This window comes from Rhinoraja longicauda, chromosome 8 (genome assembly GCF_053455715.1).
Source record: "Rhinoraja longicauda isolate Sanriku21f chromosome 8, sRhiLon1.1, whole genome shotgun sequence".
NCBI lineage: Eukaryota > Metazoa > Chordata > Chondrichthyes > Rajiformes > Arhynchobatidae > Rhinoraja > Rhinoraja longicauda.
Window position 1 is genome coordinate 14,870,420 of NC_135960.1, and position 12,620 is coordinate 14,883,039.

At 44.5% G+C, this 12,620-nt stretch overlaps 1 long non-coding RNA gene across 1 annotated transcript in view; it reads right to left on the bottom strand.

The window, feature by feature from the left end:
- Positions 1–12,620, bottom strand: part of LOC144596202 (uncharacterized) — a 94,444-nt gene that overhangs the window by 26,786 nt on the left and 55,038 nt on the right. The window lies entirely within an intron of this gene.

Consider the following 12,620-nt stretch of genomic DNA (forward strand, 5'->3'; position numbering starts at 1 on the left):
TGCTTGTCGAGTTTACAATAAAATAATTGAGCTACAGCACGAATGACAACGTATAAGCATGATCTAATACCTATTATGAAGACATAGTTTCAGGGTGACCAGTTTCAGATTCAGATTTAGATGACGTTATGGTCGTGTGCAACAGAGTGCAATGTAATTCCTTGATCAAATGAAGTTCACAGAGTACACAATGTTCATGATGGCGATAGATATGACCAGATAGACAAAGACAAATGCAAAACAACAGAATGGTGCAAATATTGTAGTGCAGTCAGAAGAAGGACACAAAAAAATCTAAATTACAATAATGGAAGAAAATGTAACAGCACCTCCAGGAAAGGGGTATGAAAAAGGTGATTGGTGCAGGAGTCTGATAGACAATAGGCAATAGACAATAGGTGCAGGAGGAGGCCATTCGGCCCTTCGAGCAAGCACCCCCATTCAATGTGATCATAGCTGATCATTCTCAATCAGTACCCCGTTCCTGCCTTCTCCCCATACCCCCCTGACTCCGCTATCCTTAAGAGCTCTATCTAGATCTCTCTTGAATGCATTCAGAGAATTGGCCTCCACTGCCTTCTGAGGCAGAGAATTCCACAGATTCACAACTCTCTGACTGAAAGAGTTTTTCCTCATCTCAGTTCTAAATGGCCTACCCCTTATTCTTAAACTGTGTCCCCTTGTTCTGGACTCCCCCAACATTGGGAACATGTTTCCTGCCTCTAACGTGTCCAACCCCTTAATAATCTTATACGTTTCGATAAGATCTCCTCTCATCCTTCTAAATGGGGGATAATGGGGGATAAACGTTTGTTAAGGGGCGACACGTTGGTGCAGTTGTAGAGTTGCTGCCTTACAGCATTGGGCACCCAGGTTCGATCCTGATTATGGGTGCTGTCTGTATGGAGTTTGTACGTTCTCCCTGTGACCGCATGGGTTTTTCCAGGTGCTCTGGTTTCCTCTCATATTCTAAAGACGTACTGGTTTGTAGGTTAATTGGCTTTGATAAAATTGTTAATTTGTCCCTATTGTGTAGGATAGTGTTCGTGTATGGGGTGATCGCCGCTCGGTGCAGACTCAGTAGGCCGAAGGGCCTGTTTCCGCGCTGTATATCTAAAGTCTAAAAAGTCTAAAGTTAAATTTGGATGTCTAAGTTTTCAAGCTCCTGAATCTTCTCCCAGAAGATAGAGACATAGAAAATAGGTGCAGGAGTAGGCCATTTGACTCTTCGAGCCAGCACCGCCATTCAATATGATCATGGCTGATCATCCAAAATCAGTACCCCGTTCCTGCTTTTTCTGCATATCCCTTGATTCCATTAGCCCTAAGAGCTATATCTAACTCTCTCTTGAAAACATCCAGTGAATTGGTCTCCATTGCCTTCTGTGGCAGAAAATTCCACAGATTCACAACTCTCTGGGTGAAAAAGTTTTTCATCTCAGTCCTAAATGGTCTACCCCTTATTCTTAAACTGTGACCACTGGTTCTGGACTCCCCCAACATCGGGAAGATTTTTCCTGCAACTAGCCTGTCCAATCCCTTAGGAATTTTTAATGTTTCCATAAGGTCCCCTCTCATCCTTCTAAATTCTAGTGGATACAAGCCCAGTTGACCCATTCTTTCATCATATATTAATCCCGCTATCCCAGGAATTAATCTGATGAACCTACGCTGCACTCCCTCAATAGCAAGAATGTCCTTCCTCAAATTAGGAGATCAAAACTGCACACAATACTCCAGGTGCGGTCTCACCAGGGCCCTATACAACCGCAATAGGAACTCCTTGCTCCTATACTCAAATCCTCTCGCTATGAAGAGAGAAAAAGGAATGGCCAGTGTGGCAACATCCTTGGCAATATTTCCAGAAATGAACAAGAAGATGGACTAGATAGAAGGAATGACAACCAGTGATGGATTGGTCTATGGTCACCATTTTCAGCAGATTCTGATGGTCAAGAGCAAAGCATCGGCCATAAATTCATGTGATAGTAGCAGAATTAGGTCATTTAGCCCATCAATAGTGAAAGGCCGGGATAGAGTGGATGTGGAGAGGATGTTCCCGCTAGTGGGAGAGTCTAGGACCAGAGGTCATAGCCTCAGAATTAAAGGACATTCCTTTGGGAAGGAGATGAGGAGAAAATTCTTCAGTCAGAAGGTGTGAATCTGTGGAATTAATCGCCACATAAGGCTGTGGAGGCCTAGTCAATGGATATTTTTAAGGCAGAGATAGATAAATTCATGATTAGTACGGGTGTCAGGGGCTCTGGGGAGAATGGGGTTGAGAGGGAAAGATAGATCAGCCATAATTGAATGGTGGATTAGGCCCAATGGCCATTCTGCCCTTATCACTTATGAACATGAATAACAGTGCAAAAATAATGTCCCCATTTCTATATAGTTAGGAGCCTATAAGGGTGCAGTGTTTAATAGTCTGATGGTTGTAGGGAAGAAGCTACTCCTTCTGTTTCTGCTTCTGTTTCTGCTTTCTACTGCACAACCGCCAACAGCTGGGCTATCTCGTGCAGGTTTCGCTCACGTGGGTACTGGTTGCAAAAAGGTCATTTAGAGTTTTATGTGGGCAAGTTTGGTGAGATGATCCATGTCCAAGTTGTCGAGCTGTGAATTAAAGAGTGACAAGGTTGGTGCACATCTGGTGGTGTCGGGAAGGATGTTCCACTCTGGGATAGTCCATGGATATAGTGACTGTAGGTAGCTGTTTTTGTTTGTTCTAATTCTAGTACAAATGAACTGACCTGAGGACTGTCTTAAAAAATTTCTGGGTATTGGATTGCATAAAGTGAGATATGTTACTGGGGATGATGCCGTGAGTCTCTTTGTAGACAGTACATCAAGGACCGCAGCCACCCAGCATGCAGGCTGTTCTCCTTGTTACCGTCAGGCAGACGATACAGGGGTATGGCTGCGCGCATCACCAGACCTAAGAACAGTTTCTACCATCAGGCCATCAGGCTTCTGAACTCATAAACACATTTCACATCATATATGTTGATTCTTTTTAACATTGTCTTTTTACCTATTTTTCATCTTGTCTTTTTACCTTACTAATGTCATTTTTTTAAATCTTATTTATCCTTGGAATATTACTGCTGAGGTGACCCGTTGTCTTGTCAAATACATTTCATTGTACCATTGACCCTGTGCCAACCTACATGTGACAAATAAAATATATTATTATTATTAAATGTATTATTATTATTAAATTTATTATTATTATTATAGTGGGCTTTGGTGCGTCTTGACTCCAGCTACTCCCAGCCAAGGCGATTTAACATATCGGAGATGCTTGACTGTCTTGAATAGTCGTTACAAACAATCCGTGCTGCACGCCTGTGAACCTTGTCTCCTGAACCTGAACGTTACAGTTTTCAGGCCTCTATACCTTTTTCCCGATGGCAGATGTGCAATGAGAATGTGGCCAGGGTGGTGTGGGTCGCTGATGATGCTGGCTGCCTTTTTGAGGCAGTGCCTCTTGTAACTCCGTTTAATGGTGTGGAGGTCAGTACCCGGGATGGGCTGGGCAGTGTTCACCACTTTATGCAATCTTCTTTGTTCCTGGGCATTTGAGTTGGAGGATTCCTTTGGACTAGATCTTCCTTTTCAGAAGACCAATGGCATTTTTCACAATGACTCTGGTTATAGCAAGGCCTTTGTTGTTATGGTGCTCAGCCACTCTGGTGAATAGGACTGTGAATTTGTGTAAGCATCCAGGCGAATAACAGGATAGGTTTTGGGTCCAAGAATTCAGCCTTTGTGTAGTTCTGGCCATGGAAAATGTCCGACAGTTCGTTCTCCATGAGGATGAAGCCAACATGTTTACTTCCCAGAATTAGTTCTCTAATAGACCAAGTGGGTTGGGTCCATTCCTCGTAGAGGGGGGACAGGGAAGGGGAGAGGGTGTGGCTGAGTGAGCCCTGGACCCAAAGCCTCTCCTGTATTGTTGCACCCTCAAACCCCCCACTCAATCCCCTTATCCCCCCCCCCTTATCCCCTCCTCCTCCCCCCCTCCTCCCCCCACTGACCCACTCCATCCCCCCTACCCATCCCCACATGCCACTCCCCTGCCCCACCCCACTTTCCCCTCCCACACTTGCCCCTCCCCTACCCCCACTGTCCCCAGGCCTGCCTCCATCCCCGCCTCCACCCCCATTTACCCCTCCCCACAAGCTCATCTGTCACAGGCTCACGGGTCCCATTGTGATGTCACACGCTGAAGACCTTCAATAAATGGGTTAGAAAGGAAATTTTTAAACTTTAAAATCTCTCTAGCTTTAAAAATGTAGCTTCAATTTGAATTAGAGTTGTCACATAATATGCCCAGGATAATGGTGAGTAACGTGGGCCAAATGAGAGAGAGAGAGAGAGAGAGAGAGAGAGAGAGAGAGAGAGAGAGACAGAGAGAGAGAGACAGAGAGAGAGAGAGAGAGAGAGAGAGAGAGAGAGAGAGAGAGAGAGAGAGAGAGAGAGAGAGAGAGAGAGAGAGAGAGAGAGAGAGAGAGAGAGAGAGAGAGAGAGAGAGAGAGAGAGAGAGAGAGAGAGAGAGAGAGAGAGAGAGAGATCTTTTCAATAAATCTATCATTTATTTCCTTCATTGTTTCAAATTTCCATTATTTGAAGTCTTTCTTTCTAATCATTACATTATCCTATAATATTTTTCAGCCAAATGCAGATGGGTTTTGAGCAAATGCATTTATGCATGCATATCAGGCACGATAATGTAACTGCCTTTGCTTGCCATACTCCAACATGGAAAAGGGTAGATCAAAAACTGTCTGAGAAGGGAAGGCAATCTTCCTGCTTTTAGCTTCTGAAACGCAATGTTATTCGAGAAAGATATATGTTTACTTCCTCGAATTAGTTCTCTATGAGCAGCTTTCCAAATTCAATTAATCTTTCTTTTCCATCAATCCATCAGCTCATTTTATGTATTTCCTTCATTTTCAACCTTGTTTCAAATCTTTCAATATTTGAAGTCTTTCTCTCTAATCATTACATATTATAAATAATGATCAATTAGCATGAGACGAGCTTCTATCAGAGATGTGGTCTGTGATATACAATGTCTGGAAAGCTATAAGAGCGCAGATCTATCTATGGTTAGCAGTCACCCAAGCATTAGAGCATAACATGGGAGTGGGAGGCAATTAGATTTGCACAGCCAGCCTCCAGTAAGGCAGTGAAGTCCACCATCCTGTCACATTTCTGTCCACTGACCAGTGGAGTCCCCCTGTCAGTTTCCATCATTTCAAAAGCCTCCTCTCAGTTGCTGCCGGCTCTTTTGTCTGACACTCAACCTCGGCTGCAGCCCAGATCACACCCACCCACCACTCATGTCCCAGCAGCTCTGGGTGTCTCACGCTGCCTCTCGCTCAGCTACTGCTGGCTGTGGACCGCAAGCTGTCAGTCTGTGACACTGTTAATCAGCTTCACCGAGAGCTCGGCCCTCCCTGGGAGATGCAATAATGGGAACAATGGCAGCTAGAAATTTTTTTAAACATACCACAGGATAAGTGGATGCCAGCAATCTGATAATGAAACAAAAAAGAAATTGTTAATTCGCGTATTGCGCTACCCAGAGGCCCCTGCATAATGCAACTACTGTACAACTGTCCGGTGAACATCAACGTTGATTTGAAAGGCGTTAGGAGATCAAAGAATAAAACCACAAGCAGAGTCAAACTCAATCTGGAATCTACTGTATCTTGGAGGTGCGTTTCAAAGTTGTCATTCAACTAATTCAGATGTGACTCTAAAGCATTATAGGGAGACTGGGAATATATTTAAACTAAAGCTGTAGTTGAAAAGCTGCCTCACCCTGGAGCCAGGACCAACTAGACAACAGAGATTAAAAGGATCGAGGCGTCCATCATTCTCTTCCCGGTTATTTGTTATTTCTGCGCTGTCTGTTGAAACGACTGCAGAGGAAATTAATTCTTTGTCTCATAATTATTAACCACTTCGGATGATGATGTGTTGCAGAAACTTAGTGTTGCACAAGAGTCATCTCTAACAAGTCTTTGAGCTGCCTTTTTTTTCCCAGAGATGTTGATGTCTATTTTATCTATTTTATGCACTTTGCAATAAAAACATTGCCATTCAGCTAAATTTATTTGGCAATAAATAGAAGGGGCCATAGCAAGATTTCTTTGAGAGCTGTTTCACCAGCTCAAAAATTGAAGCACCAATATTTAAAAATAAAATAACTAATGGCAGTAAATAGCTACAAAGTACTGCAATTGGATTAATATTGGGGGATAAGTACCTCGGCATCATCCAGGGTCCCCGACAGTCCTTTCGGGTGAGGCAGAGGTTTACTTGCACCTCCTCCAAGCTCATCTACTGCTCATGGTGTAGGTCCCTACATATAGGCAAGACCAAGCGTACACGGTCATTTCAATAGACAATAGACAATAGACAATAGGTGCAGGAGTAGGCCATTCAGCCCTTCGAGCCAGCACCGCCATTCAATGCGATCATGGCTGATCACTCTCAATCAGTACCCCGTTCCTGCCTTCTCCCCATACCCCCTCACTCCGCTATCCTTAAGAGCTCTATCCAGCTCTCTCTTGAAAGCATCCACACCTTCACCACTCTCTGACTGAAAAAGTTCTTCCTCATCTCCGTTCTAAATGGCCTACCCCTTATTCTTAAACTGTGGCCCCTTGTTCTGGACTCCCCCAACATTGGGAACATGTTTCCTGCCTCTAATGTGTCCAATCCCTTAATTATCTTATATGTTTCAATAAGATCCCCCCTCATCCTTCTAAATTCCAGTGTATACAAGCCTAATTGCTCCAGCCTTTCAACATACGACAGTCCCGCCATTCCGGGAATTAACCTAGTGAACTTCGCTGAACACTTACACTCAGTTCACCTTGGCCTACGCGATCTCCTGGTTTCCAAACATTTTAACTCCTCTTCCCAATCCCATACTGTCCTTGAGATAGACACAATAAGCAGGAGTAACTCAGCAGGACAGGGAGCATCTCTGGAGAGAAGGAATGGGTGACGTTTCAGGTCAAGACTCTCCTTCAGACTCTTTCCATCCTGGGCTTCCTCTACTGTCAGAGTCAGGCCACACACAAATTGGAGGAACAGCACCACATATTTCACCAGTGGTATGAATGTTGATTTCTCTCATTTCAAGTAACTCCTGCATTCATTTCTGCCCCTCCTCCCAACTCCCCCCTCCCTCACCCTAGTCGTCCTACTGGTTTCACTGTTGTATTCTTGTATCCCTGTGGTTAGCTCATCGTCCCAAGCCAACAATGGGCCATTATGGACTCCACCCTTCCTAAGGTCATCTGTTACCGACCCTGTTTTGTTCTGGCCTCCTCTATCTTTCAGTCTGAAGAAGGGTTCCGACCCAAAACGTCACCCATTTCCTTTTCCTCTGAGATAGTGGCTCCACCCACTGAATTACTCCAGCATTTTGTATCTGTCTGGGACATTTTACAGATTTGATTTGGGGGAAATGTGGTTCGGTTCAGTTCAGAGCGGAATGTTTGAGTTTATCCCTTTAACCTTCAATTCAGGTCTCAAACACAGCCTACGAAATTTCCGGCAACGAACTTCAACACTTGCTAGGGAATTGAATCTTGTATGTACCAGCAGATTACCTTTGTCCTTAAACTCATCGCCCCGGCATTGGGCTTCAACAGCTTCAGCTGTCAAGTTAAATGATAAACTGGAAGCTGCTGAACATTATGTTCATGTCTACTGAGAAATGCCATGAATCAAACCAAATTAGGTAGCTGTATTCAATGATGCAAGGTAATAGATACATGGAATAGGCTCTGGGCAAAGGTAGTTATCACTCATATCCTATGAAAAGAATTGGCGGAGTTTGTATTTGAGAACTAAGCTGAAGGTTAAAGGAATAAACTCAAGCCCTCTATGGAAAACAATGCTTCTTTACCTGCTGGACCCAATCTAATGCAACTGGTCAGATTAAATAATATACTGCCGCTTGTATGGGCATACTAACAATGTTGGGAATTTCATCAAATCACCTTCAGGAGTCAGTAAAATGAGCTTAAACTCAGTCTAGTAACAAAAGAGCCGAATAGGAGTGTGTGCTCAATTAGTTCTAGTAAATTGTAAAATAGCTGGGATTAGAAGATGTCAGGAACCACCCCACCCTCTGGTAATTACATCTGAATATCTTAGAGAGAAGGAAAGAAGTTGCCAGTGTTAATGTAAAAATCTACCTAGGTTTGTAGAAACAAGGAACTGCAGTTGCTGGTTTACAAGAAAGGGCACAAAGTGCTGGAGGAACTCAGCGGGTCAGGCCGTATCTCTAAAGAACACACCTCGACGTTTTGGGTCGGGCCTCATCTTCAGGATGATTGTAGGGGAGGGGGGAAGTAAACGGAGAGAGCAGAGGTGGGATAAAGCATGGTAATTAATAGGTGGACACAAGCAAGGGGGGGTGTTTGACCTTAGCTTTATTTTTTAATTTCTCCCAGATAGTATATAACAATGGGGGGAGGGGGGGGAGGTGGAGTGATTGGGGGGATAGTACTGATGATCAGTGGTATCTGTTGCTCTGATGACTGATTTTTCTGCCCACGTGCATTGACTGGACCCTATGTTAAATAGGTTTGACACCAGGGAAACATGTCATTTGGCCTATTTGTGAGTGTCTCTGCTTAATGACACATATGAGTCTCCTCCCACCCTTCTATTCATATCCTATTCCAATCTCCAGGGGCGGTGCAGTGGTAGAGTTGCTGCCTTACAGCGCCCGGATTCAATCCTGACAATGGCTGCTGTATGTACGGAGTTTGTACATTCTCCGCGAAACCACGTGGGTTTTCTCCGGGTGCTCCGGTTTCCTCACACACTCCAAAGACCTACAGGTTTGTAGGTTAATTGGCTTCGGTAAGGATTGTAAATTGTCCCGAGTGTGTAGGATCGTGCCAGTGTAAGGGGATCGCTGGTCGGTGTGTACTTGGTGGGCTGAAGGACCTGTTTCTCTAAACCTAAACGTGTAACTTTGCAATTAGAGCAAGCTTGTCAATTTTATTAATGACCCTCAATTTCAGGAGGCACATGGCTCTCTGAAAACTGAATGTATTCAGAAGCAGGCACTAATGAGGCACGTCTCCACCACCTCAGCACTTTGCACCAATTAAAGACATTGTTCACTACGTTTCCCTTGCACCAGCACTTTCAGAGCATATCAATTGCATTTGAGGGCTGCTATTATCCGAGTTCAAAATTTCTCCAATATCTTAAAGCAGAAATGTTTCTGGCGTGCGTAATAATAATTGGTCAAGGACAGAACTTCTACAGGAGGTTTAATAGGTTATTATATCAAAATGGAGTGCAGAGAACAAATTTGCATAGTCTTTTGAATGAACAAATTGAAGCCAAGCCCTGCGCAGTTCATTAATTTATTTACTATTGCTTATGTTTTTAGCTTCACCTCTATTTACTTGCTTATGTTTTTAGCTTCAGCTTCTAACTCCATTCCAAACACAGTAGTATAAAGATTTGTAGTTATTCTGCGCCTTTAGGCCATAAGGTCATAAGGGATAGGAGCAGAATTGGGCTATATGACCCATCGGGTCTACTCCGTCGTTCAATCGTGGTTGATCTATCTCTCTCTCTTGACCCCATTCTCCTGCTTTCTCCCCAGAACCCCTGACATCCGTACTAATCATAGAATCTATCTATCACTGCCTTAAAAATATCCATTGACGGCCTCCGCAGTCATTTGTGGCAAAGAATTCTACAGATTCACTACCCTCTGACTAAAGAAATTCTTCCTCATCTCCTTCCTAAAGGAACATCCTTTAATTCTGAGACCATGACCTCTAGTCTTAGACTCTTCCACTAGACAGACAACATTGTCACCAAATCCTCCTCAAAGAAAAAGTGGCATGTGACAGAGGAGAAGATTTTGCATGGGATGAGTATATGCTTGGTCAAAGAGATTTGCTCAGACAGGGGCCCTGGTGATGAGTGAGATGATGGACTAGAGGGTTCAAGATCAGGGCCTGAGGGACAAAGGCTTGGCCAGCAATGGAAGGGAAAAAAATAATAGAATGTGCAGACGAGGCTAGAATGATGAAACATAGAGATTTTAGATTTTTAGATTTTAGATTTAGAGATACAGCGCGGAGACAGGCCCTTTGGCCCACCGAGTCAGCGCTGCCCAGCGATCCCCACACATTAACACTATCCTACACACACTATGGACAATTTTTACATTTAGCCAGTCAATTAACCTACATACCTGTACGTCTTTGGAGTGTGGGAGGAAACCGAAGATCTCGGAGAAAACCCACGCAGGTCACGGGGAGAACGTACAAACTCCGTACAGATGGCGCTCGTAGTCAGGATCGAACCTGAGTCTCCGGCGCTGCATTCGCTGTACGGCAGCAACTCTACCGCTGCTCCACCGTGGGACTTTGTGGGACCTTGGGATGAGTTTATGGAGAGGAAAGGTCTTTCTCTACCCATTTTTCTGTTTTTGCCCATGGTTATTTTCTCTTCATAGCTGTTTGCTGAGAAGAACTTCATTTAAGCAAGTTATTGCTTTCTTTTGGCCGAAGAAATTCAGCATAAAAACAGATGACTGATGGTAACCATGATTGTAAGTGACTGCTGGGAGCTTGCTGCAAAGATTCCCATCAGGCACTTACATAAGGGTACAGGCAGGCCAGAGATGACAACTTGGATTATCACTGATGGGCAATGCAAGGCGCACTGTAATGTCAATGTCAGTGAGAACCAACAGACCAGAAGAGTTGATGATCAGCACGAGCCTTGAAGATAATTTGTCCATTATGGAGAAAAAGAGTGAAGACGCTGGTATTATTCTGATTGCGTCAAATGGAACCAAACTCAACCAGTGAATCATAGGAGGAATGATGATAAACGTTGCTTCCTTTCCCACTCCAGCAAGAAGCTTGATGGAGATAAGGTGCAACGATGCAACAAATAAGTGTCAGCACAATGATCCTTTGGTTAGGATCACGGTGTTCATGCCATCATAAAGAACACATAAGACAGGAATGCATTTTTGCAGAGAGACAAATTTCAGGAAGATGCTTCAGTCCCTCCCATTGGCAACAACATAGGCTTCTGTGAAGGAGGGAACTGCAGAGGTTGGTTTAAACCGAAGATAGTCACAAAAAGCTCAGCGGGACAGGCAGCATCTCTGGAGAGAAGGAATGGGTGACGTTTCGGGTCGAGACCCTTCTTCAGACTGGGCTTCCATCAAAGGCTTCTGTGAGGCTGGTGAAAAACATGCACCATAAATTATTTTTCTCCCTACATTTTTCTTGGAGCTGCTACATGGTAGAGACGATTCCACTCTGCCGTAACATGGCAGGATCCAGGCTGCCATTTTAGAAACACCAGGTGCCTGCTGCAAGGAAGGCAGCTGAGAAAAACCCTGGAAAGAACTTCTCCCAATGAAAGATAGCAGGTAGTTACCATTATTGTAGGGAAACTCACCTGCAGAGGTGAGGAAACTACACAATCTCTGTCACCTAAACATAGCACAAAAAGTAAGGAAATTTGTGTTTGGTAGATTATTTCTTTGTTGTAACAATACTTCTTGGCAATAAATCTTATACCGTTGGAAAGCCTGTTTATTTCCCTTTTAAATGGTGCCACATTTGTAAGGAACGTGCATTTGTGGGATGAGCAGCAGAGCTGAGTATGTGGGTTGCGCCCATGAAAAATCTGCCAAATCTTCTCTGCCAATGCCAAACAGCTTATTCTGCCATTGACTCTTGTTCGGTGTCGTTTGGTGGATTGGATGATTGAAGTCTGAAGAAACAAGACATATTGGCAATTTAACAATTTATTCATTTAATAAACAGGAGCCTCAGTAGCGTGTGGAAGAACCATACACAGCCACAACAGCCTGGCACCTCCTCCTCATGCTGGTCACCAGCCTGGTCACACACTGTTGTGGGATGGCATCCCATTCTTCAACCAGCATTTGTCGCAAGTCAGCCAACGTGGTTGTGTTCGTCACTCTGGCACGAACAGCACGCCCAAGCTGATCCCACAAGTGTTCAATGGGGTTGAGGTCAGGACTGCTGGCAGGCCATTCCATCCTCTCCACTCCCAAATTCTGGAGGTAGTCTCTGAGAAACCCCTCTGTGGGGGCGAGCATTGTCATCTTGGAGGATAGAGTTCGGTCCCAGACTGTGGAGATATGGGATTGCCACTGGTTGCAGAATCTCATCTCGATATCTCTCTGCATTGAGATTGCCTCCAATGATGACAAGCCTCGTTTTTCCAGTGAGGGAGATGCCGCCCCACACCATCACACTGCCTCCACCAAAAGATGTTACTCTATCGGTGCAGCAGTCAGCATAGCGTTCTCCGCGTCTTCTCCACACTTTGACCTTATGATCCAACTGCCGTAGGCAGAATCTGGACTCATCGCAGAACATAACGTTCCTCCACATGTTCAGGTTCCAATGCACGTGTTGCCGACACCAGCGCAAACGGACCTGACGGTGAAGGGCAGTCATGGCAGGCCTCCTGGCAGCCCTATGAGACCGGAGATCGGCTGCATGCAGTCTGTTCCGAATTGTCTGGGCAGAGAGCCGTCGGCCATATCGTCCTGCAAA